The 23,330-nt window shown below is 37.5% G+C and overlaps 1 protein-coding gene and 1 long non-coding RNA gene across 4 annotated transcripts in view; one reads left to right on the top strand and one right to left on the bottom strand.

Moving 5' to 3' along the window:
* LOC129726734 (follicle-stimulating hormone receptor) overlaps window positions 1–23,330 on the bottom strand; it is a 313,232-nt gene that overhangs the window by 194,491 nt on the left and 95,411 nt on the right. The window lies entirely within an intron of this gene.
* LOC129726735 (uncharacterized) overlaps window positions 1–23,330 on the top strand; it is a 228,234-nt gene that overhangs the window by 131,855 nt on the left and 73,049 nt on the right. For 2 of the 3 annotated variants that reach the window (XR_008728397.1, XR_008728396.1), the window contains exons 2-4: window positions 17,500–18,018; window positions 18,079–18,222; window positions 18,310–18,427. This is a non-coding gene — a long non-coding RNA (uncharacterized LOC129726735). Of the gene's footprint in view, window positions 1–17,499; window positions 18,019–18,078; window positions 18,223–18,309; window positions 18,428–18,601; window positions 19,144–23,330 lie in introns of those variants that run through there. The other variant, XR_008728395.1, reaches the window with a different exon arrangement.

The raw sequence follows: 23,330 nt of genomic DNA, 5'->3' as shown, positions 1-23,330 counted from the left end.
TATATATATATATATATATATATATATATGAAGTCAGAGTGGTCTATGTACATTGGTGAGATAAAGTCCCCGATTTCGCAAAGAAACTGTTGATTTTATGTATCCCAATGTTAATCCACTTCATAACCTTTATATTAGAACATTTTGTTTGAAAGAATCCGTTGAACAGAATTTTTTTCAGAGATTTTTCGAAAATTGCTTCTCCTGAACAATTTGCTCGATGGCACATAGATCACTCTGGTTCGCAAAGGCTCATTTATAAGCGGGACTAATTTTGTTAAGAGGAAGAGGGACCTTTTTATTTTAATTTCAATGAAACTTTGTTTATGTTTGAAAACATACCATACGATTATTCCATCTTTTTTTAAAAAAGTTGCATATGTTTAAAAACGTGAAATCTTTGGAAAAATTGTAACTCGAAAACTTCAGTCTAACGTGGCAAAATAAAATTCTTTAATGCAGTAGATCTTGTGTTTTTTTCACATAGAGTAGATCTTGTTGCTAGTATTTGAATTATTTTCCGTTTCTTAGGTGTACGGTAATCACATAAATTAAAATCGGTTGAAATAAAAAAAAAAATGGCGGTGACATATAGATTTTTACGTAAAATTACGTCTTACATCAACACAGAGGTACAAATTGAAAAATCAAAAGCACTGCATCACGAAATTGTCGTTGAAATGCTTAAAATTCAGTCAGATTCCAAAGGATTTCCTTAACTCTCACTGCAATCGATTTGAAAATTAGCAATGCGTTCACTGAGATGGGGAAAACTGAGATTTTGTCAAGCTAACTATTGTACTATAGAAACATGTAGAGCCTTGTTAAATGATTGGAATATCAAACAGAGCTGAAAATAAGGCCAAATATCATTATTCCGTTCATCCCAAACACAGCCGACAATGAAGCATACAAACGATTTGCCTTGTAAACGATTCGTTGTTCTTGTTATTGTTTTGCTCACTCGATTGCACAACGACACAGTCGACACACCCACTGGAAGTATACCTCTCAGTAGTCACGTATAAAAGCTAACATTGCAGACACTCTAATGCTGAGTTCAAAAATGTAAATCACATACGATGGAAAAGGGAAAAACGTAAACACTTATTAGTACATTTAAAAAATCAGATCTATCAACCTTAAAAAATTAGTCTTTATAGTCTATCCGATCACTGTAGCAAGAATCCGCTGCGCACTATATGCAATACAAGTATATCGCAGCCTTCCATAGCGGATGGACTAACAAAGGCAACCGGCGAATGGCACTGGTGATAGATCATTCGACAGCGCTAGATTTTAGATCTCCCGTTTGTGTTAGAAGCATCGTCATACAGACATGTCTGTAGCACTGCTAAATATGTCCGGATATGTTAGTGATTTCGGATGTGAGACAAATCGCGCCAAATGACCGATGGTCGAATATCGACCATTTTTGATTTGAATGAAACTTTGCACACGTATTTGGCTGAGCAAACTGAGCATTTTTCACAGATGGAAAGATTGTTTACACCCATGAGTTTCCTTCTAAAAGGGCGTATGTCTTTTGGCATAGGTTTTATTCGAAGCATTGTAGTCCAGAAACCGTTGGTTGTATAGAAAAATTGTCTGAGAATGAGTTGTAGGGAATTAAAAATGCATCATAAAAAAATTATACAGTGTACAAAAAAAAGTTTTTGACCAAAAAAATTAAAAATATACATTGAATTTCAATCTAAAACGAAAGTTAATTTTTTTTTATTTGTTCTTTAAATAAACTTGACGTTAAAACGCAACTTTTAACAAAAAAGTCCAGGATGGAGAAATGAAGAATATTTTTTTAATGGTAGATTGATTTTTTTATAAAAATTCTAATTCAAATATGTTTCAAAAAAATTCTATTCTGATAATTTTAAAAGATGCAGAGAGTCATTTTAAATCAAAAAGCTCTTGGTAGTTAACATTCTAAAGGTATTGGTTTTCGAGTTATTTCTAATTTAACCTCGAAAAGTTAATAAAATTTAGAAAAACACACGTTTTTCTTAATTTGTTCGTAGTTCTCCAGCAAAAAACCATACGTTTATTGGAATACTTGATCAAAAATATACAAATCATTCCTTGAAAACAAAACGATTGGATAATTAACTCAGGCGCTGTACCTTAGCCTACCTACACGTTCTCCTTTGCCGAATGTTTTATAAAAAAATATGTTTGTCGTGCAACATTACCTACTTGTAAAGTACGCTACCAATATCCTATAATGTCTGTTTTCGTATATAAATCCCATTGCACTTCTTAAGAAGTGTTAGTAACAGTTTGCATTTTGTGAAGATGAATAAAGTGAAAATGGAATACACCAAACCCAAATGCTGTAAACCCTTTCCTGATCATCGATGCTCATCAAGCTTGCGTAAATTAAACGAAAACGTTATTGCAAAGTTAAAAATATTGAATTGTCAAGCTCATTTGAATAGTGTTTATCGATTTGTGATTCGTGTAGATTATATTGTATCGAAGTGAACCATCAACATCAGGATGTGGAAGAAACATTCTACCGACGGAGTTGCAACCATCTGCATCTGTATACGAATTGGCGAAGATACCATCAATCGTATCAAAAAGAATACTCCAGAACATAGAAAATTAAGTTATTCAACAAAGGCCTAGCTGGAATCAACGTTTCACCGATATCACTGGCAAAGCTCAATCAGGAAAAATATCCTAAAAAAAGTATCTGAACATTACTGACGGTATAAGAAAAAACATTTTCGATTTTGATGTTGAAGATGACCTGGAATTATTGAAACGTAAAGCGAGAGACTTCGACGAGATGATTTTTCAGTTAAAAAAAAAAAATTACTGCGCCCGAATGCTTGACCAAAAAAATTAAAAATATACATTGAATTTCAATCTAAAACGAAAGTTAATTTTTTTTTATTTGTTCTTTAAATAAACTTGACGTTAAAACGCAACTTTTAACAAAAAAGTCCAGGATGGAGAAATGAAGAATATTTTTTTAATGGTAGATTGATTTTTTTATAAAAATTCTAATTCAAATATGTTTCAAAAAAATTCTATTCTGATAATTTTAAAAGATGCAGAGAGTCATTTTAAATCAAAAAGCTCTTGGTAGTTAACATTCTAAAGGTATTGGTTTTCGAGTTATTTCTAATTTAACCTCGAAAAGTTAATAAAATTTAGAAAAACACACGTTTTTCTTAATTTGTTCGTAGTTCTCCAGCAAAAAACCATACGTTTATTGGAATACTTGATCAAAAATATACAAATCATTCCTTGAAAACAAAACGATTGGATAATTAACTCAGGCGCTGTACCTTAGCCTACCTACACGTTCTCCTTTGCCGAATGTTTTATAAAAAAATATGTTTGTCGTGCAACATTACCTACTTGTAAAGTACGCTACCAATATCCTATAATGTCTGTTTTCGTATATAAATCCCATTGCACTTCTTAAGAAGTGTTAGTAACAGTTTGCATTTTGTGAAGATGAATAAAGTGAAAATGGAATACACCAAACCCAAATGCTGTAAACCCTTTCCTGATCATCGATGCTCATCAAGCTTGCGTAAATTAAACGAAAACGTTATTGCAAAGTTAAAAATATTGAATTGTCAAGCTCATTTGAATAGTGTTTATCGATTTGTGATTCGTGTAGATTATATTGTATCGAAGTGAACCATCAACATCAGGATGTGGAAGAAACATTCTACCGACGGAGTTGCAACCATCTGCATCTGTATACGAATTGGCGAAGATACCATCAATCGTATCAAAAAGAATACTCCAGAACATAGAAAATTAAGTTATTCAACAAAGGCCTAGCTGGAATCAACGTTTCACCGATATCACTGGCAAAGCTCAATCAGGAAAAATATCCTAAAAAAAGTATCTGAACATTACTGACGGTATAAGAAAAAACATTTTCGATTTTGATGTTGAAGATGACCTGGAATTATTGAAACGTAAAGCGAGAGACTTCGACGAGATGATTTTTCAGTTAAAAAAAAAAATTACTGCGCCCGAATGCTTGACCAAAAAAATTAAAAATATACATTGAATTTCAATCTAAAACGAAAGTTAATTTTTTTTTATTTGTTCTTTAAATAAACTTGACGTTAAAACGCAACTTTTAACAAAAAAGTCCAGGATGGAGAAATGAAGAATATTTTTTTAATGGTAGATTGATTTTTTTATAAAAATTCTAATTCAAATATGTTTCAAAAAAATTCTATTCTGATAATTTTAAAAGATGCAGAGAGTCATTTTAAATCAAAAAGCTCTTGGTAGTTAACATTCTAAAGGTATTGGTTTTCGAGTTATTTCTAATTTAACCTCGAAAAGTTAATAAAATTTAGAAAAACACACGTTTTTCTTAATTTGTTCGTAGTTCTCCAGCAAAAAACCATACGTTTATTGGAATACTTGATCAAAAATATACAAATCATTCCTTGAAAACAAAACGATTGGATAATTAACTCAGGCGCTGTACCTTAGCCTACCTACACGTTCTCCTTTGCCGAATGTTTTATAAAAAAATATGTTTGTCGTGCAACATTACCTACTTGTAAAGTACGCTACCAATATCCTATAATGTCTGTTTTCGTATATAAATCCCATTGCACTTCTTAAGAAGTGTTAGTAACAGTTTGCATTTTGTGAAGATGAATAAAGTGAAAAGGGAATACACCAAACCCAAATGCTGTAAACCCTTTCCTGATCATCGATGCCCATCAAGCTTGCGTAAATTAAACGAAAACGTTATTGCAAAGTTAAAAATATTGAATTGTCAAGCTCATTTGAATAGTGTTTATCGATTTGTGATTCGTGTAGATTATATTGTATCGAAGTGAACCATCAACATCAGGATGTGGAAGAAACATTCTACCGACGGAGTTGCAACCATCTGCATCTGTATACGAATTGGCGAAGATACCATCAATCGTATCAAAAAGAATACTCCAGAACATAGAAAATTAAGTTATTCAACAAAGGCCTAGCTGGAATCAACGTTTCACCGATATCACTGGCAAAGCTCAATCAGGAAAAATATCCTAAAAAAAGTATCTGAACATTACTGACGGTATAAGAAAAAACATTTTCGATTTTGATGTTGAAGATGACCTGGAATTATTGAAACGTAAAGCGAGAGACTTCGACGAGATGATTTTTCAGTTAAAAAAAAAAAATTACTGCGCCCGAATGCTTGACCAAAAAAATTAAAAATATACATTGAATTTCAATCTAAAACGAAAGTTAATTTTTTTTTATTTGTTCTTTAAATAAACTTGACGTTAAAACGCAACTTTTAACAAAAAAGTCCAGGATGGAGAAATGAAGAATATTTTTTTAATGGTAGATTGATTTTTTTATAAAAATTCTAATTCAAATATGTTTCAAAAAAATTCTATTCTGATAATTTTAAAAGATGCAGAGAGTCATTTTAAATCAAAAAGCTCTTGGTAGTTAACATTCTAAAGGTATTGGTTTTCGAGTTATTTCTAATTTAACCTCGAAAAGTTAATAAAATTTAGAAAAACACACGTTTTTCTTAATTTGTTCGTAGTTCTCCAGCAAAAAACCATACGTTTATTGGAATACTTGATCAAAAATATACAAATCATTCCTTGAAAACAAAACGATTGGATAATTAACTCAGGCGCTGTACCTTAGCCTACCTACACGTTCTCCTTTGCCGAATGTTTTATAAAAAAATATGTTTGTCGTGCAACATTACCTACTTGTAAAGTACGCTACCAATATCCTATAATGTCTGTTTTCGTATATAAATCCCATTGCACTTCTTAAGAAGTGTTAGTAACAGTTTGCATTTTGTGAAGATGAATAAAGTGAAAATGGAATACACCAAACCCAAATGCTGTAAACCCTTTCCTGATCATCGATGCCCATCAAGCTTGCGTAAATTAAACGAAAACGTTATTGCAAAGTTAAAAATATTGAATTGTCAAGCTCATTTGAATAGTGTTTATCGATTTGCGATTCGTGTAGATTATATTGTATCGAAGTGAACCATCAACATCAGGATGTGGAAGAAACATTCTACCGACGGAGTTGCAACCATCTGCATCTGTATACGAATTGGCGAAGATACCATCAATCGTATCAAAAAGAATACTCCAGAACATAGAAAATTAAGTTATTCAACAAAGGCCTAGCTGGAATCAACGTTTCACCGATATCACTGGCAAAGCTCAATCAGGAAAAATATCCTAAAAAAAGTATCTGAACATTACTGACGGTATAAGAAAAAACATTTTCGATTTTGATGTTGAAGATGACCTGGAATTATTGAAACGTAAAGCGAGAGACTTCGACGAGATGATTTTTCAGTTAAAAAAAAAAATTACTGCGCCCGAATGCTCGAGGGAAGATAAAGTAAGAATACTTTCGGTTCTACCGAAATCTTGGAACCAACAAACGGTAACAGGAAAGTTTGAAACAACGAAATACATTGTGAAACAGGCTCGGCGCATATCAGAGGTTAGTGGAATATTGGCTATTCCTGACATGAGGCTTGGACATGGATTGCCCCTGGAAGTGAAAAACGAGGTATTGCAGTTTTATGACAGTGACCAGGTCAGTAGAGCCATGCCAGGGCAAAGGGACTACGTTTCAGTGAGAAAAGATGGTAAGCGACAGCATGTGCAGAAGCGACTCTCAATGAATTCAATTCGTGAGGCATACGTTTATTTTAAAGATATCAGCAAAACTGATATTGGGTTGACTTCTTTTAGAGCTTTGAAACCTAAGCATTGTAAATTACTTGGAAGCTCAGGATCTCATAATATTTGTGTTTGTACTGATACAGTATACTAAATTGATGATACACAGTCTAAAGAAATATTCATAACAAAATGATTCTAAATTTTACTTTGAACAACTATTCAGTAGCTCAACTCCACGATCCAAATATTGTTATCTTCGCAAATGCGAACATTACCCAAGCCGTTTAAATTCTGAAAACAGTTTTTTCAAAGAACTTGAGGAACGTTGTGTGAGAGAAATACCTTTCGAACAGTTGATTGCAACAGATCGATGTAATATAGAGACACTTGCGAAACCAATTGATGAATTTGTGTCTCATTTTTGTGAAAAGTTGGAAAAGTTGATAACCCACGATCACATAAAAACTCAACAGTCGACTTACATGAGAGAAACCAAAATACTTTGAAAGATGGTGAAGTTGTTATAGCGTGTGATTTCTCAGAGTTCTTTTCTTGAGAACCGTTCGCCCAATCGTCTTGTTGTCAAAGAATGAATTGTATATTTTTGATCAAGCATTCCAATGAGCGTATGGTTTTTGCTGGAGAACGATGAACAAATCAAGAAAAACGTGAATTTTCCTGAATTTTAATATTTTTTCGAGCTTAAATTAGAAATAACTCGAAAACCAATGCCTTTAGAATGTTAACTACCAAGAGCTTTTTGATTTAAAATGACTCTCTGCATCTTTTAAAATCATCAGAATAAAAAGTGTTTGAAAACTATTTGAATTAGAAATTATATAAAAAAAAACATTCTACCATCAAAATAATAGTTTTCATTTCTCCATCCTGGACTTCATTTTTAAAATTGCGTATTAACGTCAAGTTTATTTAAAGAAAAAATAAGAAAAAATTCAACTCTTTTTTTTTTAAATTGAAATTTAATGTTTATTTTTAATTTTTCTTGGTCAATTGCCATTTGCATGACGTATATGCTCGTTCTCTTGGTATTTGGGCAGCAATTCCTATCATTTTCAGAACATCGTCAGCTATTAAGTATTCCATAACAGCTGGCATATAAATGAGCGCTCCAGCATCAGAACTTCACAATGTTGAACACAATTTCCTTTCATCTTTCTTTTTTTTTTCTTCATCTATAGTTTATCTGACACGGCACAAATACAATTCAATGTTTAACGGCGCCAATTATATCTAGTAGCTTACTTTCTGAAGTATCTTAATAATTAAAAGCAAATTTTTTATCCTCGCTGCCGACTACGAGCTGCAACTAAATCTAACTTAAAGCTAGAATATTTTGCATTAAAAGCACAGGTTTGCTGTTTGATGGTTTTCATTGCCATAGGTAAGCAACATATTTAATTTGTTCCGCTGCTGGGCCAAGATATTACGGACTGGCATATTGGGTTGTCTCCCTCGGGCCTTGAGAGTATCGTGCGGGTCTGATTGCTGTTTCCGGATCCGGGGTCTTAACGTGTTCTTGTCGTTTAGTTGGATGTAGGCGGAAGGGGATTGGACTAAACTGGGGCGTGGATGGATTTCAGGAAAACGTATATAAGGGACATGTAGGATAGGTCACGGCTCGCCAAGACATCACGAACAGGAACAGCCGGCTGCCTACCTTCGGCCTGCAGGGAAGCTATTAATTTAGACCTGGCGTCACGGTGTACAGGGCATGACCAGACAACGTGCTCTATGTCGTGATAACCTTCACCACAGGCACAGATACCACTTTTCCCGAGCCCAACACGACGGAGATGACGCGGTAAATCTATAGTGATTGGACATAAGCCGGGACATCACGCAAATGAAATCCCGACCTACATCCAACCCCTTGAACCACGGGTTCGTCGATACCTTGGGAATTATGAATTGTAACCACCTTCCCAGTTCCCCCTTGGTCCAAGAATTTTGCCAACTGATGATCGTATTCTGACGTACAAATCAGAAAAATTCATTAAAGGCAATTGGTCTTTCATAAATATCACCGTTTGTTGCGCCCACCTTAGCCAAAGAGTCGGCTTTCTCATTACCCGATATCGAGCAGTGAAAAGGGACCCACGCTAAGGTAATCTGAGTAGACTTCAGATGTTCCCGTATTTTCCCCAGGAAATACGGAGAGTGCTTAACATCTTTCATCGATCGGAGAGCCTCAATGGAGCTGAGACTGTCCGTGAAGATGAAATAATGGTCCGTGGGCATTTTTTCGATAATCCCTAGGGTGTACTGAATTGCAGCTAATTCTGCGACGTAAACAGAAGCAGGATTATCGAGCTTATGGGAGACGGTTAAATTGTTATTGAAAATACCGAAGCCAGTGGACCCATCAAGAAGTGACCCGTCAGTGTAGTACATATTGTCGCAGTTGATGTTTCGATATTTATTGGAGAAAATTTTAGGGATCTGCTGCACGCGTAAATGATCCGGGACTCCACGAGTTTCTTCTATCATGGATGTATCGAAAAACACAGTAGAATCAGAAGTATTTGATAAGTCGACACGATTTGGAATATTCGAAGAAGAGTAAATATTTTGGGACATGTGATGGAAATACAATGTCATAAAACGGGTTTGAGAATTAAGTTCGATTAACCTTTCAAAATTTTCAATCACGGGACGGTTCAAGGCCTCACATTTGATAAGAATACGAGAAGACAGGCTCCAGAAGCGGTTTTTCAATGGTAGAACTCCAGCAAAGACCTCCAAACTCATCGTATGGGTCGATTGCATGCAACCCAAGGCGATATGCAAACAACGATATTGTATTCGCTCCAGTTTGATCAAATGTGTGTTTGCTGCGGAGCGGAAGCAGAAACACCCGTACTCAATAACAGACAATATCGTTGTTTGGTAAAGCCTTATAAGGTCTCCTGGATGGGCTCCCCACCATTGTCCGGTTATTGTACGAAGAAAATTCACTCTTTGTTGACATTTTTTCATCAGATACCTCACGTGACAACCCCAGGTGCCTTTCGAATCGAACCAGACACCAAGATATTTGTGTACCAAAACCTGAGAAATCGTTTTACCCATTAATTGTGTTTGGAGCAGAGCAGGTTCATGCTTCCTAGAAAAAACTACTATCTCAGTCTTCTCCGGAGAGAATTATACGATACCTAGCTGTATCGAGAGAATTATACGATACCTAGCTGTAAAGCCCAAGCAGACAAATTGTCCAAGGTATCTTGCAATGGTCCTTCCAAATCGGCAGCTTTGGCTCCTGTAACAGAGATTACACTGTCGTCTGCAAGTTGTCTTATCGTGCATGAATTTGCCAGACATTCGTCGATGTCATTTACATAAAAGTTGTAAAGAAGGGGGCTTAAACATGAACCCTGGGGAAGACCCATGTAGCTAATGCGAAAAGTTGCCATATCGCCGTGCGTAAAATGCATGTGCTTTTTGGACAACAAATTGTGCCAAAAATTGTTCAAAATTGGAGAAAACCCTTGTCGGTGAAGTTTACCCGAAAGAATGTCAATAGAAACGGAATCAAAAGCCCCCTTAATGTCCAAGAACGCAGACGCCATTTGTTTTTTGCGAGCATACGCCAGCTGAATATCTGTTGAAAGCAACGCAAGACAATCATTCGTCCCTTTGGCACGGCGGAAGCCCAAATTGAGTATCTGAAAGCAGACCATTTGATTCGACTCAATGGTATAAACGACGGAGTATCATTTTTTCCATCAATTTCCGGATACAGGATAGCATTACAATCGGCCTATAAGAGTTGTGATCAGAAGCTGGTTTCCCTGGTTTTTGGATGGCGATCACCTTCACTTGCCTCCAATCCTGCGGTACAATGTTTTGCTCCAGGAACTTATTGAACAAGTTCAACAAGCGCCTCTTGGCATTGCCGGGTAGATTCTTCAACAAGTTGAATTTGATTCTATCTAACCCAGGCGCGTTATTGTTACAGGACAGGAGGGCAACTGAAAATTCTGCCATCGTAAAAGGTGATTCTATCGCGTCGTGGCCCGGAGACGCATCGCGAACAATGTTTTGCTCAGGAACAGAGTCCGGACATACTTTCCTGGTAAAATCAAATATCCACCGACTTGAAGACTCCTCGCTTTCGTTGACCGTTTCGCGATTCCGCATTCTTCGGGCTGTGTTCCAAAGAGTGCTCATCGATGTCTCCCTCGACGTCTCGTTCACGAACCGACGCCAATATCCGCGTTTCTTTGCTTTAGCCAAACTTTTAAGCTTGGTATTAAGCTCCGAATACCGTAAATAGTCGCCAGGTATACCTCCCTTCTGGAAGGCCAAAAACGCGTCGGATCTTTGCGTGTAGACATCGGAGCACTCTTGGTCCCACCACGGAGTGGGAGGCCGCTCTTTGATCGTTACGCCGGGATATTTTTTCGTTTGGGCTTGCTACGCGGCGTCGAGAATCGAGCCCGCGAGGAGATTGTATTCTTCAAGTGGTGGATGATGTTGAATCGACTCGACCGCTTTTGAAATCATTTCCTCGTATAACTTCCAATCGACATTTCGTGTGAGGTCATACGGAATGTCAATTGGTCGCATGCGAGTTGACCCGTTAGTAATTGATATAAGAATAGGCAGATGGTCGCTACCGTGAGGATCGAGGATTACCTTCCATGTGCAATCCAACCGTAGCGACGTCGAACATAACGATAGATCCAAAGCGCTTGGGCGCGCTGGAGGTTTCGGGATACGTGTCATTTCACCGTTGTTTAAAATAGTTATGTCGAAGTCATCGCAAAGGTTATAGATTAAAGAGGAGCGGTTATCATTGTAAGGGGAACCCCAAGCCACACCATGAGAGTTGAAGTCTCCCAAAATCAAACGTGGCGAGGGAAGAAGTTCTATTAGATCAAAGAGCAGCCGTTGCCCAACCTGTGCTCTGGAAGGAATATATATTGAGGCAGTACAAAGCTCTTTACCTTGTATTGTCATTTGACATGCGACAGCTTCGATGCCTGGAATCGAGGGGAGGTTAATACGATAGAAAGAATAGCACTTTTTAATCCCTAAAAGTACTCCTCCATATGGGGTGTCTCGATCGAGGCGAATAATGTTAAAATCATGGAAGTTGAGATCAATATTTGAAGTAAGCCAAGTTTCACAAAGGGAAAATGCATCGCATTTGTTTTTATTTATCAAAACTTTAAACGAATCAATTTTTGGTAAAATACTTCTACAATTCCACTGTAAGACAGAGATAGAATCCTTCATATACGCAGTTGAATTAGGCATCGAAGAATACAATCGCTGCAAGGAGGGGCCATTGGGCAGTCAAGTGCTTCAAAAATGATCTAACTGTTGGGAGTAATGCTGTAAGAAAAATTTTAATTGGATCGGGTACATTGAAAGTTTCAAAAATCCAGTCCACAATGTCAGAAAATTTCACTAATCCAGAGTTTGTTTCATCAACTGGAAGTGCAAAAGGAACAACTGGGGTTTTAGATGTTCCTGGCAGTGCTGGGAACTCCTTCTGGGACTTTAAATTTGCAAGCCCAGGAGGAGTTTGCTTCGGTTTTTCCGCAGCACTGTTTGGTTTGTTTGTAACTTTCATTTCACTTTGGGAAATCTTAGGACCTTTTCTGGGAAGTTTAGGAGAGGAAATATTTTTCCTCTTTCTAGACGCCCCAGGATTGGCATAAGTTGTTCCCGCTGGTGAATCGTCAGAATCGGTTTCATCAGAGGACAACAGATAAAAGGGGTTCGATGTTATGGTAGAAGTGGTCACGGTCTTCTTCAGCATCTCAGCGTAAGAACGCTTTGAACACTCCTTTAGTGACCGCTTGATTTTATTTCTGCGCTGCATGTACACCGGGCATGTGGAGAGCTCATGCTGGTTTTCCCCACAGTGAATACATTTTTCAGCATTAACACTGCAAGAATCTCCCCACACTTGCTACATCGCGCCTTATTGCAGCAGTAGGCGGCTGTGTGGCCTAACTGCTTGCAATTGGTGCAGTTCATAACACGGGGTACATACAATCGCACAGGCAGACGAACCCGGTCGATCGAGACGTGGCTAGGGAGTGCAGTTCCGGCAAACGTAACGCGAAACGAGTCTGACGGAGTGTACACTTTTGTGCCGCCGACGAGAGATGCATACCGCAATTGCTTGCAGTCGAGCACCTTCACATCGGGACATGTGCTATTCTTGAAGCACCCTTTAGCACTTTGCAAAGTACACTCGACGGACAGACTCGAATCGGTTATGACACCGTCGATCTCCACGTCTCGTGCGGGTATGTACACGCGATACTCGCGTGTAAAGAGCTCAGAGCAAGCGATAGCATTGGGCTGTGCCAGATTACTGACCACGACACGGAGCTTGTTAGGTAGGACCTTGGAAATTTCGGTCACGGCCTTGTACCCCTTCGTCAGGTCTTTAGAAATTTGCAGTATGTTTAATCGCTTTGAATTCACTCCTGCCTTTGGACGAAAATAAACAGTATAGCTGCCCTGTTGAGATCCGTCCGGGTAAAGCCTGGGGCGAGGGGGGACTGGAGAATGAACAGAGGAGGGGGTAACAGAAGGGTCAGGGTCAGGGGGGTTCGGGAATGGTGGCACGGGAGGCGAGGGATCTATATCCATCGCGCTAAATCAAGCGCACTAGCGCACTAGCGCCGACAAGAACACGTACCTCTTTACTTCTTCCTTCCAGCAGTCGTTGTCCGATCGTTCGAAGCTGCACCCAAAGCAGCCAGCAGCACCAGTACAGCAGCACCAGTACAGCAGCACCAATACAGCCACCAGCAGTGAGCCGGGTGTGAGATCACTCAGCACAGCGACACGACTCGACTGTCAACTGATGGCCTTGAACTCGAAAGATCTATTCACTGTGCACAGATCAAAACTGCAGCTGGTATTTTGCACCAATACAGCCAAAGTTGCGAGCCGGGTACAGAACGTAGCTACACAACTCACAATCTAGTTGGCCTTTAGCGCGAATAATACACTCTTTTGTTTGGCTATTCGTACACACAGACCGGATTGTAATAGAACGACCACTTTGCACGTCCGTTTCTGTCGAGTGTTCGACGCGGAATGATTTCATCTTTCTTTTAACAAGGGCAATATTTGATTTATTTTATTTGTCGTCAATCATACGTTTCAAGATCAATAACATTTCATTCCTAACTTACTAACATTGAAAAAAAAAATTCTCAAATGTAGTTTACTTCACTGTTACTTCGACTGATTCACAATATTAGCCATAATTTATTCGTTGATTACTAATGTAAAAAGGTAATCATTTCATAGAGAACGAGTTAGAACAAAGAAATCTAATTCGCCAAGATTTCTGTGCTGTTCATTCTGTACATAATTACATCGTTTATAAAGGCCGCCATTGCGAAATCCCGTCGCTTTTCAAGTGCATACAAATTAACTTACAACGCGACTCGTAAGAAGGTAAAGGTAAAGTGGTCCAACCTAACTTTCGCGGAACATAAAATAAAAATTGGCTCTGCACTGATGCAATACGGTTTATATATGGCGACCAGACTATGACACATTGGGGAGCTGCGTAGCCGCAAGGTTACAGAGTCCGCTTTGTCAAGCGGATGGTCGTGGGCTCGAATCTTAGTAGAATCAGGCCATCCGATTTCAAAAAGGACTTTAAGCATGAGTTTATTCTCAGGCGCTCCACCACTTACCCTTCCTTTACGATGAATTCTATAATACCTTTGCGTCACTTCCTCTCAATAAAAAATAAGTCCCTCTTATCAATAAAACTGGCCAGAAGGACGCACGACGAAACTTCTCCAGAGAATTATAATTGGTGATATTTGGCAGAAGGAAGGAGGCTAAAAGGGTAAAATCACATTACACACAAGCGCGGATGAAACTTAAATAATAAATAATAATAATCAGCATGCCACTTTCTCAATAGCGGTATTGCCAATAACAGAAGTGCGGAATACAACAGACACCCGGCCATATCTCACAATAGATCAACGATTCTGGTCACAAGGAGGAAGTCCATACAGGAAAAAATGACACATTATGCAACGTACAATGTTTTGATTGTGTATGTATCTTTGAAGTGCAAATTGAATCATTTAAAAAAAATCAAGGATATTGCTTGCCTTATATATAGGACATTCCATACGAAGTGATCATGAAAAAACACAAACTTCTCAAGTAACAATTATTGTTGCATGACACTCTTGGAGACTCTCTTAAAACTTATTTTGTACTTGTATTGAGTGAAAATCGTAATAATGTACTTATTTGTGGGTTTTATGGTAACCATATTCATGAGGTAAACTATCAATTACCATCAGCAGTAACTTTGCAGTTTTTCCTCGATTGTACTCGAATAGAAATCATGTATTGCTGCAATGACATACCAGCGGTGCTCTGCTCCACCTGTTCTGTAAGATTGCCTAAATCAGCATGTTTTCTTTCAAGACATCAGCTTTATTAGGTTCTAACAGCAGCCTGAAAAAAAAAACTTTTCCTTCGAGACATCAAATTAGTTTTTTCGCGGCAACTGTTTGTGTTTTCAGGTTTTGGATTTTCGGCTTTGCAGTCTCAGTAGATCTAAAGTATATTGGCATGACACGCAACACCCTGAAATCCAGAATCTACGGCCACAAATCCAATATGAACAAACTCGATCGACTTATAGAGTCAGGTCATACATACACAGACCAAGCAGTGGTAGAATTAGGTGAAATCAAACACAAAGAAGTGATACCGAAAACAGAAGATAAATTGCCGATATAACAAACGTTGAATAACGATAGTAGAATGGTAGGAATGAAAAAGCTCAAAATACCCTAGTTGATTAATTCTGAATCTACAAACCCGCAAAGCTCATGCGTTAAACAAAAAACGATACCTTTATAAGTGAACGATAGACCACAATTGTTTTAGAATATTGTTAAATGAACCCATCTATTTTAGAATTCCTTTGAAAAAGGCCACAACCAGCGGCCGAAACGTCGGATGTGAAGAAAATATTCGTTTAGATCTACTGAGACTGCAAAGCCGAAAATCCAAAACCTGACATCAAATTAGTCTAAGTACATGAAAGCTAACATTAATTGCCCTGTCGGGAAGACTCTGTCTCTTTCTGGGAGTTGGCTTAAAAACATTGAAATTTTGTCTTTATCACTCACAAATGTTGTAACTAGTAAGTTTTTACAAATCAGAATGTTTACTAGCTTTTGAACAAATATTGCTATATAAAATTAAAACAATTTTTTTTGATTCATCATTTTAAAATCTTGTTCATCGACGTGAATCCATTTTGTAAATAAAGTCTATTTTGATTCATATGGGTCATTCCATATGAAGTGACCACGAAAAAGCACAAACTTGGACACGACCATCACAGATTTTGCTCAAAGTTTGGAAAATTATTCATCTACTGTCACTTTGAAAAAATCCCAAATTTGACGTCGATTGGACCCCCAGAATATATATATATATATATATATATATATATATATATATATATATATATATATATATATATATATATATATATATATATATATATATAAAAATATATATATATATATATATATATATATATATATATATATATATATATATATATATATATATATATATATATTTTTATATATATATATATATATATATATATATATATATATATATATATATATATATATATATATATATATATATATATATATATATATATATATATATATATATATATATATCCAGAAAAAAATATAACTTTTGGCCGGAAGTGTTGCCAGATAAATTATTTTTGTATTTGAAAATTAAATTTACATTTTTCGGGAAATGCAGCCATTTTTATTTTCAATTTGATAATTCCATCCTGTTCATTGGAAAATTTCACGTAAGAAACAACTATCATCCCGAGGTAATATGAGCCAATCTCGAGATATAACATTTTATGCAAAAAAGTTGTAGATTTCGTAATTAATTTCTTTTACAATTTATAGACGTAAGACACCCGAAAAATAGTATATATTAGGTGAATTTTGAAGAAAATAAACCAAGGAATCAAGAAAAAAAATATTGTTTTTGACCGGAAGTGTTGCAAGATAGATTATTTTTGTATTTTAAAACTAAATTTGCATTTTTCGGCAAATGCAGCTAATTTTATTTTAAATTTGACGGTTTCATCTTATTTCTCGGAAAGTTTTACGTAAAAAACACTTATCTCCTCGTTATAATATGAGCCAATCTCGAGATATAGCATATATCTGGCAACACTTCCGGCCAAAAGTTTTATTTTGTCTAGATTCCTTGGTTTACTTTCTTCAAAAATCATCAACATTTTTCGGACATCATACGTCTATGCATTGTAAGAAAAAGAAAAAAGAGATTTTTAACAAAATAAGGCGTGACTTTGCAATAAACAGGGGGTCCCACAGAGCGGGGGATATTCCAATTGACACCAAATTTGGAATTTTTTTAAAGTGACAGTAGATGAATAATTCTCCCAACTTTGAGCAAAATCTTTGATGGTCGTGTACGAGTGGCATGTACACTTCGTATGGAATGACCCATATGCATGTTTGCTTTTTTTAGATTTCAGACTTTGGATGTATATATTTGCTTACAAAATAAACGGTGACGAAAAAAATTGTTATGCTTTGAAATGTATCATAATCGAGAGCTTTTTAGGTTACACAAAATTACGCTTCCATCGAAAGTTTGTCAAACACGTTGGAATGTGTGGTACTATTTGCTTAAACATTTAAAGAGTCTGAAAAAACGCTTTTTTGCATTGATGATTGATTGATCTCTTTATCTCTATTTTCAGATTGTTTTATTTTTACAAGACTTTTTTAGTCAATGGAGTTTTGTTAGAAAGTTTTGCGGAGCTTTTGTGACTATATTGATTTGAACATTGAAAACACAAAAAAATACGTGCCGATCTCTGAATTTTATGCGGAATGGCTGGTATGCCCAGTTTAATGGATGCTGTAAAGTGAACATCTAAGCTAAAAAACTTCTAGTAGCAATGAAGAATCGAATGAAGACACTACGTGATAGTATACCATTTATAGCTTGTATTTATATGGATCTCCGATTTATTTTTTTAGATCAAACAGACTGAGTAATACTGAAAAACCAGAAGAAGCATTGACTGATATAAGAACATGTCGCAGTGATAAAATGATAAGAGATATTATGCCTAATATGAATTCGTCGTTGTGGCTACAAGTAACGGCCATTATCGGAACTAAAACGCACCAGTTAAGCATTCACGCAATTTACAGCGCTTCTTATCATTTTAAGCGACATTGAACATGTAGAATAATTGTAGGCTCTATATCATGTATGTTTATGACGAAGCTTATTTTGAAATACTCGATTTTAATGTTATTATTAAAACCAGCACGCGAAATGAGAACCGCTTGAAGTCTCGGTAGTAAAATCAAAGCAATGGAACATACACTAAATAGTCAAGCAATCTTCTGCAGCGCTTCAAAGTGGGGTAGAACAATTTTAGTTTTAACATTTTAGGTAAACGTTGATGAAGGTAAGTGAAATAAATTAAAACAATCATAGTTTTATGAATTCCAAAAATGTAAGAGTTAGAGGAACACAGTTTTTGTATTATTTGCAGATCAGTTATTTACACAAGCTTATAGATAAAATCATGAACATGTTGGATAGAAGAGAACTTTAGGAAAGTTGGGTTTATATGTGAAAAACAAAGAAATTCATCATTTAAAGTCACACGTGTAAGTATTTTAGGGAGTTAATAACATAGGCCATCTTGACCCACTGGAGTGTTCAGTACGGTTCTCCCCTAATAATAACGCATGAATCAACAAAATACTACATACTACATACCTTCGTTTATGTAAAACGGTGAAATATTATAACAATGAACCGTCTTTTTTCATATGTTTTAGCTGTGTGTCATCGACAACTTCTTTAAAATGGGCAATAAATAATAACGCATGTGAATTTTATTGCACTGAGCAACATATTGATCATAGCTGAAAAATATCTCGATTAACCACAAGATATCCCTTATATACGTTTTCCTGAAATCCATCCACGCCCCAGTTTAGTCCTATCCCCTTCCGCCTACATCCAACCAAACGACAAGAACACGTTAAGACCCCGGATCCGGAAACAGCAATCAGACCCGCACGAAACTCTCAAGGCCCGATGGAAACAACCCAATATGCCAATCCGTAATATCTTGGCCCAGCAGCGGAACAAATTTAATATACTGCTTACCTATGGCAACGAAAACCATCAAACAGCAAACCTGTGCTTTTAATGCAAAATATTCTAGCTTAAAGTTAGATTTAGTTTCGGCTCGTAGTCGGCAGCGAGGATAAAAAATTTGCTTTTAGTTATTAAGATACTTTAGAAAGTAAGCTTCCAGATATAATTGGCGCCGTTAAACATTGAATTGTATTTGTGCCGTGTCAAATAAACTATAGATGAAGAAAAAAAAAACCACAAGATAATCACCAAGAAGAAGAAAAATCAGGCGCCTCAAAGCCACTTAAAGCACTTACATATAGGTGGGCGGATGACGCGAACGTGTGAAAAGAGAGTGCAGTTCAATAATTGCACCCGAAAAGGGCCTTGTGCCTTGAGCTGCTGCTTCATTACGTAATCTAGTCATTCAACTCATGTACCGAATCATGTTGCTCACAGCCACTGTCCATCTGGTTTTGGATCGAGCTGTCCCTATGATCTTTTTGGACAGACATTGCCGCTTCCAAAATACATGTCTACACCCGGTCTGGCAGGATGCTCGTTTGGTTGGCTGATGAGGTACGAGCCGAGAGTTTGTTCATTCCGTCTTAAGATACGGCTTGAGAGACGACAACAGATCGATTGGCCAAAAATGTAAACAAAAGAAAGGTCAGTAAAATAATGATCGATTGGAAATATGAATCAGGTGTGAGTGCATGCTGCTGGCTGTTTGCCTTGATCTGGAACTGGTTAACGACAGAGACGGCGACGAAATGGCGGTCATGAGAAAGGGCTGTTCGCGAATGTAGGGCCAACGCGTACCGCCGCGTACCACTTAAACAGTAAAAAGTGCATCGATGAAACTGTTTGATTTCATACTCGATTTTGAAGAAGAATACTTCTCTCAGGAAGTTCGGCTACATAGGGATGTGAAATGAAAATCTAAAACCAAAAAAAGTGAAAAATATGTCCAATTTCAAATGCTAATAAATCGGTTAGTATTCGATGGATTTCCTTCGTTCTTGCAGCAATAGATTGGAAAATCTTCTAAGATTCTTCCCAAAATAAGATAATTGTAATTTTATTATTCACACTATTGTACTATTGAAAATAGTCAAGCCTTGTCAAAACGAAAAATTCGACCTCTGATTGGTCGTTATATGCTTGCTTCCCAAGCACGGCGACAGGATCATATACCTTGCAATTGAAAACATGCTATTTGGCCTATATAAGAGCCTGTTTCAGCCGGAGCCGCTCATAATAGTTCTAGACAGCGACAACAGCAGTCGTCCTTCCTTAGCAGCAGCACTAGCTCTGTGGTTGGTCACCACGTCTCAGGAGCAGCGCGGTTTTTCTCAGCGTGTGTCGCCAGACAGCCATTATTCCCCCCGTGTTGGGGCAGCATGAAGATTGCCATCAGGAAATCCAGCTTTGGGAATCAAAATGCCTTTTTGAAGGCAAATAAACAAGTCATTGGAAGTTAATAATTTTTGTCAACGCAAGCAAGCATTCTGTGTTGCATCCTAACAATTTAAATTTGTCGCAACCGTCTAATTTACTGAATGTGAAATAGCTTCCACAGTGCATGTTGTCCGTGTATCTTAATTCCCCCAATGTTAGGGCAGCTCAAAGGTTGTAATTAGCAACCGATTTTGAACATCAAAATGCTTTTTTGAAGGCAAATAAAAAAATAATTGAAGGTTAATAATTTTCTGGCATCAACACAAGCAGAAATTCTGTTGTAGTTGTCTAATTTTCACTTTATTTAGTAAACCCCCCACTGTAGGGGCAGCGCAAAGGCTGCGATCAGCATAACCGACATTGAATAATAAACTGCCCTGTTAGTACGCATTCACAAAAGCAGTTAGTTCGACTATGCAGAGCTAATATGAAGTCGATTCAATCAATCAGCATAAACAGAATTTTGTCGTCTCCCAGCTGCCAAGTTGCAACATGATGCAACACGCTACAGCGAGCAAACGAAATCGCTTGATGTTACAAACCGCAATAAGATACGGGTTAAAACCGTTGCGTGTGTGAGAGCACCATCGGTGTTTATTCGCTGGATACACTATCTACTGTCTACTGAACGCAGTAATCTGCTTACATGCGACATGGGGACGGGAACATTTCCTTCAACCAAGCTGCGCAACACGACACAAAACATGTTAATTTGTTGCTTCAATGAGAGTGCTATCGGTCCGGCTCGACAGAATGTTCACAAGAAATCATTTTTGTGCATCCGTGCTACGAAACTGAGGAAAAACTTTAGAAACTGAAAAAAGAGGTGGAGCTTATCAAATGATCGCTCTGAACCAGAATGAAGTCACACATATTTTTCAAGTTATATCATTCCACCACGTACGTAAAATAATTCATTCCTATTTTCATCCCTATATAAGAGCCTGTTTTAGTCGAAGCCGCTCATAGTAGTTCTGAACAGCGACGACAGCAGTCCTCCCTTAGCAGCAGCGGGAGCGAGCAGTGGGTACCAGCGATAGCGGATAGCGGTCACAACTGTGGCATGGCTGCGAATAAGTGTAGCAGTTTCAGCGGATCTCACCATCGATAGCAGCAGGGCCAGCAGATGCAGGTACAGCGGATACCAATGGCGGCCACAACTGTGGCATGGCTACGGATAGCGTTGCAGGTGCTCAGCAGTTGGGCCAGCGTATAGCGGCCACAACTGTGGCATGGCTATGCATAGCGTAGCTGTTGCAGCGGGTATATCAGCATCGATAGTAGCAGGGTCAGCTGATGCAACGACACTCCCTTCACTGAAATGCTGTTTCAGTGTGGTAGCGGGAAGCATCAGCAGCAGGCTTGCATGAAGTGAATACATCAGCCAGCAACTTTCTCTAAGGCCTCTACCATAGTAGACGCGAAAAGCGGCGCGAACCGATTCGCTCGGCCGTAGGTGGATGTACAGCTCTACTGATGGCTGTACATTAACCTACAGCTGAGCGAATCGGTTCGCGTCTATTATGGCAGAGGCCTAATGGGAAAGTTGTATCAGTTTGTTCAGAAGAATATTATTGTCGGTAATATTACAGAGATGCGATTGCGTAAATCCGATTTTGAATTGAACAATTGTTCTTTTGAGAACAAATAACACACTTATTTGAAGAGTTAATAGCTTTTGGTACCAACAGCAGTATAGTGACAGCCTCAACGGTAGATGCAGATGCAGCCGGTACTTCCCTGAGGCCGATGTAAAGGTAAATGGGAGCAGCACGGCGAAACAGTTCGGGTTATGCTTAGACGCGCGTCATTTTTCGTTGTTGATATTCCCCACATGAAACGACGCGCTTTCGTATGATAGCGGTGGTATTAGCGGTAGATGCATTTGCCAACACTTCCTCCAGTAAAGCCGTGTCTAGTTTTCAATGTGAAAACACCTTTCTCATTGTGTTCACCGTGCGCCTTAGTCCTCACTATCAAGGTAACACAGAGATGTAAGATAAACACTACATCCTATGATAAATTGAACAATTTTCTTTATAAGGACAACAAATGAATTAATGAAGATTTAATTTTGAATTAGAATACTTCTCTCAGGAAGTTCGGCTACATAGGGATGTAAAATGAAAATCTAAAACTGAAAAAAGTGAGAAAAATTTCAAATGCCAATAAATCGGTTAGTTTTCGATGGATTTCCTTCGTTTTTGCAGCAATCGATTAGAAAATCTTCTAAGAATCCTACCAAATGCATGAAATTGCAATTTTATCATTTGAACTATTGTACTATTGAAAACTCTTAAGCCTTGTCAAAACACAAAATTCGACCTCTGATTGGTCGTTATACCGCGCTTTCCCAAGCACGGTCGGCAGAGTTATGAACCTAGTAAATTGGGAATGCATCGTTTGGCCTATATAAGAGCTTCATCAGATAATAAACAAACATTTCATCGGATATTAAATTGAACAACTGAAATTTGAAGAACACAAATGATTATTTGAAGAGTTAATATTTTCTCGTTTTGCGCTATAATCCAAAGTTAATTATCTTCATCTAGATGCATACTCTGACTATTATTACGTGTTTGCGTCGCTTTGTGTTTGGCTACGGCCATGCAGAACGCAAATAACGGCGCGATGTGATTCGGCAAGACGAAATCTGTTGAAATGTATAGCTCTACTTCGCCTTAAAAAGAGCTGTACATTTCACCACGGTAAGGCGAATCGCATCGCGCCGGCATTCGCGTTCTGCATAACCGTAGCCTTTGTTCCGTTCCCGTTTAATGATGTCGTATTAAATGTGCATATTACAATTCGGCAGCACTTCAACTTCCCATTTGCACAAAATTTAAAAATATCCAATGAACTTCATTCAAAATATCAGACAAAAAGAAATTACAATACTGCCAATGAACGGTCAACATTTATTTACTAGAAAAAATGACTGACACGCAAGCAGCCAGGTTA

The sequence above is a fragment of the Wyeomyia smithii genome, chromosome 3 (genome assembly GCF_029784165.1).
Source record: "Wyeomyia smithii strain HCP4-BCI-WySm-NY-G18 chromosome 3, ASM2978416v1, whole genome shotgun sequence".
Lineage (NCBI taxonomy): Eukaryota > Metazoa > Arthropoda > Insecta > Diptera > Culicidae > Wyeomyia > Wyeomyia smithii.
The sequence above is the reverse complement of the archived record's forward strand: the minus strand, read 5'-3'. Positions and strand labels throughout refer to the sequence as shown.